The sequence below is a fragment of the Nelumbo lutea genome, chromosome 2 (genome assembly GCF_056320005.1).
Source record: "Nelumbo lutea isolate HS-2025 chromosome 2, American lotus-T2T, whole genome shotgun sequence".
In the NCBI taxonomy this organism is placed as follows: domain Eukaryota; kingdom Viridiplantae; phylum Streptophyta; class Magnoliopsida; order Proteales; family Nelumbonaceae; genus Nelumbo; species Nelumbo lutea.
In genome coordinates, this window is record NC_142685.1 from 19,367,770 (window position 1) to 19,374,184 (window position 6,415).

Below are 6,415 nucleotides of genomic sequence, written 5' to 3' on the forward strand. Positions count from 1 at the left end.
GGACTTTTATGTGATAGGTGAGTACCACTTAGGTTAAAAGGAAAATTTTATAAAACAGTTGCAAGGCCAGCCATATTGTATGGAAGAGAGTGTTGGGCAGCCAAGAAATAATATGTCCAAAAAATGAATATCCGAAATGCAAATACCAAGATGCATGAGTAGGAAAACTAAAAAAGATGGATTAGTAATGAAATTTATCTTAGGAGTAGCTCCAAATCCTCCATTAGATGATATAATGAGAGAGAGTAGACTAAGATGTTTTGGTCATGTGCATGGAAGACCACCAATTTCGCCTAGGCACAATGATACCCAAAAATCCATGGCCTGATCTGACATCCGATCTGATTATCTCGTATTTGGATGATGTGTTTATGCAATCGAATTGGATTCAAATTTTGTAATATGCATCTGATTAATAATCAAATTGGATTCAAATTTGACTCCATTAGATCCGATTAAAATCCGAATTTGATTATATATTAATATTTATTTATTTTAATTTATAAAATATAAAAGTTGAAAATTAATTAACTTTTTATATATTTTAAAATTTTAGTGGAGTTAGATAAAATCTGAATTCATTAGGATTCAAATTCAAATATGAAGTCGTCAAATTTGATTGAATTTGGACACAGGTTTTTAATAATTGGATTGAATTTGGATTTTGCTTATTCCAATCCGAAATTGATCCAATTACAACCCTAAGATGATGATGAATGATTTCATTTTAGGTGATTGTGTTTTTTTGTTTCCTTTTTGATGATTTTTAAGTAAGGAGATGGTATAGCACCTAGTGATTATTTTGCAAAATGGGACATTTCCAACTTTTTGATAAATTCACTTTCAGATTCATTTAAACTGAGCAAATTTTAAGATAAAGAGTTGGATCAAATTCAATCCTCTTTCTATTATGTTGTTGAACATTCAGTTGAATTATGAAGGGCTTCATTCATAGGAATGGCAATAGGGCAGGGTGTGGATGGGGAGCCATCCCTATGAAAATCTCCATCCCCATTCTCATCCCTGACAATGGAGATAGGGTTTTTCCATTCCTGTCCCCACAAGGATCCCCACTCCTTGCTATATATATATATATATATATTTTTTTTATAATGTCAACTTCATTTTATTTTTTTATTTTTATTTAATTTTCAAATAAATTAAAATATCTTCAAACATATTCAACCATATTTTTGAAAAATTATTAATACAAATTTTAAAAATATTAACATATATTACCAAGTAGGGATCCCTGCAGAATGGGGATTGCTCTCCCCATCTTTGCCAATAGGGATGTAAAATTTCCCATTCTTATTCCTACAGGGGAGAAATCATCTCCATCCCTGGCCCATTTGGGGTGAATCCCCAGGGATTGGAAAATGGGGAAAGTTGCGATGAATAGAATTAGCGTATTGAAAAACATCTATTCAAATAGTATATGCTTATCTCATTGGATTTTGCTTTTTAAACTGATGTGTTCAAAGTTCAAACAACTGATAATTGTACCATAAATCTTATCTGCGGTACCTTCTCAATTGTTATTCTTTTTAATTTGGAAGTATTTTGGTTTTGGGGGGTTCATGATTTTATTCTTGACCATGAATTTGATAAAAAAAGAGGATCTCAGTGTGGAAGGCTTTATCCCCTCCAAGGCTCCTAGTGCTTGAAGCATCTTTTAACGTGGCTCTATATGGAGAAGCTCTTCAGGTCAAAAAAGAACAGCAGACGCCATCCTTTTTCCTCCACCAAAGTGAGAAAGTTTTGAACTTTTAGTCTTTTTTTTTTCTCAATTCCAGAACTTTACATGCGAATATGTAAAACCTAATAACTATTTGGACTTCCATGATTGAGCGAAACCACTGTTAACTATTTGAGTCCTTGTCATTCATTTGGAGTTTTTGGATTGAAGGATGATGCTGATAATGATAATGACATGATAGATGTAAAAGATGTTAGTTCATTTGTGAAATTAAAAAATATACATCAGCAAGAAGACAATTTAGATTATACTCAAAAAATAATTCTCACTTCCATTACTGTTTTATTCTTGGTTAATGGAAGCAACATAAAGCAACACAGAAAAAGATTTTGATTGGGGCTGAAGCCAATGCAGAAATGATTTCAAACTCATAAAAATAGCTTATTTCGTTGGTATATGATAAAACATTTACTATTTAGGTGAAGGGAATGGCATAACATGACTCATGCAACTAACCTCATAAAACATTTAGATAAAATAATCACTCCATCATTCAACATTCAGCAATCGAATTAAGGTTTCATGTTGCTCAAATGCTGACCATCATCATCATCACCACCACCACCTATTACCTAAATATATGGGGTTGGCTACATGAATCCTACTTTGCCATTCTATTTTATTTAGTGTCGTATTAATGTCATATCCATTCTTAAATTATGAACACTTAAAATCATTCATTACTACTTCAATCTATGTCCTTTTTAGTTTACCCTTAATCCTTCTAGCTCTTTCAATTTACAACAGATGGCTTCTTCTTAGGGTGCTCTAGATAGTCTTCAGTGCATGTGATCAGGTCACCTTAATCTAGTTTTTCTCATTTATCACCTATTGGAGATACTCTTAATTTCCTTTGATTGATTTCATTTTTTACCCTATTATTTCTAGCTTTTTCATCCACCCATCCTAATATATGCATCTCTACCACATTCATTTGGTGGACATGTCATTTATTCAATGTCCAACACTCTTGCTCTATATAGCATTCAAGGATCAAAATATCAATATGATACTGTCAATACGAATCATATTGTATCAGTATCAACAAGGATGGGTATGGGGCACTCACTATATATATATATATATATATATATATATATATATATATGATTCGACCCCAATTAGAGATGTCAACTGGTCAGGTTTGGCATGGGTTTGCCTCAACCCTAACCAACCCTATAGTGCCTTAACCCAAACCTGACTTGACCCACCCTAAAATACATAATTTCTGAACCCGATCCGACCTGATCCGTAGCATTTCAATTGTATTTTTTAACATGTTTTGAAGACCCAAAATCTATTAATTTAAGTTAGGAAATTGATTTATAGAATCTAAGATGTTGCTTTTACCATTTAAAAAAAGAAAACAAAATCAAAACCAATATGTAAATAAATCTTAAACTTTAAAGCTATAGAGTTAGAAGTCAAAAAGTTACAAGAAGGGAGAATGACCAATCAGCCCAGGGTCAGAATGTGTAGGCTCAAAGTACTGTTGGGGTAGGTGCTAGCTCGGAATTGATGCCAATTCATGGGCAGGTGTTGATGCATAGAGTGTGGGTTGTGATCCTTTTGAATGTTTATAGCCCTACAGTGTAAATCAGAAATCTGTATTAGGCAAATCCGTACTTCTCCGTTACAAGAATACCTTGTATATATATGCAAGGCAGCATGACCCGGCGGGGTAGATCAGCCAAAACCTGAACCTGACCCAAACCCAACTCGGGTTGAATAATCAAAACCCTAACCCTACCCTAAAGCCAAATATATTGACCCTAACCCAACCCTAAGCTGGATTTACCATTTAACCCGACCCATTGACATCCCTACCCCTAATCATGTGTATTGATATGATATATCCTTCTATCAGCTTGTATATGCATGCATATCGATGGATATGGGTCAATACGTATGGATACACAAGCCTCGTTCTACAAATCAACCAACAACGTATCCAACCATTTTTGTATAACTTTCTTTTTGGCTTTTGCACTTTATTCTTGTGCATATGACCACTTTCCAATAGTTTGTCAATTGGGAATGTTATGAAAAGGTATATTTTATTTTTTCTATTTTATTTATTTAAGTAAAATTTCAGTTTTTTTATTTTGTATAAATATATATATCCAATAATAATTTATGTTAAAAAAGAAAGCATATTTATTAGATTGAAATCTTAGACATTGTTTAATGGAATATTAGTAATGTTATTGTGTGATATTTACATCTTCTAGAGTCCTAGTATTATTGCTTGTAATGTTTATCTTCATATAACATATTAAATTATGCATTTTTCATGTATTCACGTCTTATTAATAGTTAATTCAGCTTTAAACTTAGTATTATTAATGTATTTATGGGACTTGTATGTGTTTTCCTAATGTATCCAAGTGATTTCATATCTTTCATCTATATCCATGTATTTGAGAAATGTATCCAAATATCCAAGTTATCTAATACGCTACTTCGATCCTTGATAGCATTGTTGTATTTTACCTATCAAGGATGTACCCCCTCCTTTTCACTTGGGATCTATTGTTCACTATGTGTAGAACTCTACATAACTAATCATGAGCAAACATGCTATTGTTCCATAGGCATGGGACCTACACTCATGTGTATGGAGATCGGGTTCACGCATAATTGATTACGTGGCGTTTTACACTGTGTGGCAAGCATCAGATCCAAGTTCCTCCATTTTACCCATCCTGTTCTGATTGTATGGGCAACATCCTCAATCTTTCTTTTGTAATGCAACACCCTCAATCTCTCCTTTTTGCACTCAGTAGTTTCTCAATAGGCATGAACTAAATTGCAAAATCTTGTTTCTTGTTTACATGGTGAGGAAAATTTGAAGGAGCAAGGGATCTTTTTGCAAAATCAGCTTCAGCAGGTATGGTGTATATAAGGTGACAATTCATGATTTAAAGTTTTTAACCAATAAGTGTGTTGTATCTATCCCCGGGTGGTTCTGTGGTGAGTCAGCTGTTCAACCATTTGGGTCAAATAGGTCAATCCACCATATCATAAATATAAATAAAATATAAAATACACAAAACTGTAAAAGAAAATGGGAGAATGATGATGGTTCAGCCCAGGGTCAGAATTTATAGGCCCAAAGTACAGTTGGGGCAAGTGCCAGATCGGAATTGATGCTAATTCACGGGTGGGCATTGGTGTATAGAATGGGGGTATTTGACAATTTGAATATATATAGGTTTGTAGTAAAATTCAGAAATCCGTATTAGGCCTGTCTACTTTTCCAAAAGAAAATTATGTAATAAATGGAATACATCGTCATTAATTATTGACAAATAAAATTATGTAATAAATAAGAGTTTTTGACAAATAAAATATATAACATTTATTTGATTATTTTCTGCTAAGATGAAAATAACACACTATAATCCATTGTTTTGAGTACAGTGTCAGTTAGATGACCATGGCATAGCTAATTATCAATTTGGTTCATCTAGACTCATCTCCAATTCAGATTTTAGAATTTGATCAATTCATATCCAACTATCCAAGTAAAAGAGACATAAATCTGGATCCGCAATTATGATAATTTGACAAAAGTTTTAGTGCTAAGTATCAATCTGATGCAACTCTCCTTTTTTTATTTGAATTTAATCAATAGTGTTAGACAAATTCACAGTATGTGTTGCTACCAACCTAACACAACCCTCATCCTTTGAGTTCGGCTTCAATCAGAGCAATGCCCATTGGAACAGTTTTTACATTCTTTCATTGAGAATATGTCCATACTTATATGTTTATTATAAAGAGATATCCCTGGTGCATGATTGCAAGAGGCTGTTGGAATGAATTTACACAGACCGAAGCCGGATTATATTTTATTTGGGCTTAATATAAGCAGTGTAAAACAAATTCACAGGGATGATGATCAACATCTATCTCTAAACCCAGCCCAGGCACAGCCCTTGTTAGGTAACAGTGAGGAATGATAGAATCATGAGTCTTAAGCATTGGAAACATAAAAATAATTGAATTACAAACGTGTTTCTGTTGGTTCTTTGCCTTGGTAGCTAGTTAAATCCCCATTTTATTTGATTAACTACTTTGCTGGATTCACTGAATCAATCTTTTCCACACCAATTAAGACATTAACCTATTACTATGTCACATTACCCCAAAAATCTCAATCTTATTTGGGCTTCGAGATCTTTTGATTTGAACCAAACCTAGTAAACAAAGCACTAATCAGGGTTCTTTGCAGCTTGGTGATTTGGGCCATGTCCCATGTTCACGAATCTCATATTTTCTTCACTCTTACTTCATAGTTGACCAGTTAACTCCTGGGCTGACAGTGACAAGCCCAGTAACCCGACCCGTTTACTAGCTTTCTGCTCACAATCTGATCAGATTCAATTAACATCTCACCCCCTATCAAACACAGCCTGACCTTCCCTGACACCAAAACTGTTCACTTGTTGAAATCCCAACTTAATCAGCGCAACTTCTGGCCCATGTTCAGGCATTCATCAGGAAGAGGGTCGGACTCAAACTGGGCATTTGCCGACCGGAAGCAGAGTGGGCTTGTTCTTAGGATGCATCATTGAGCAGATACATCGAATTACAGTGTTTGGGCATTATTTGTTTGGTCTCCTTAACCGTGTAACTAGAGAAATAATAAAG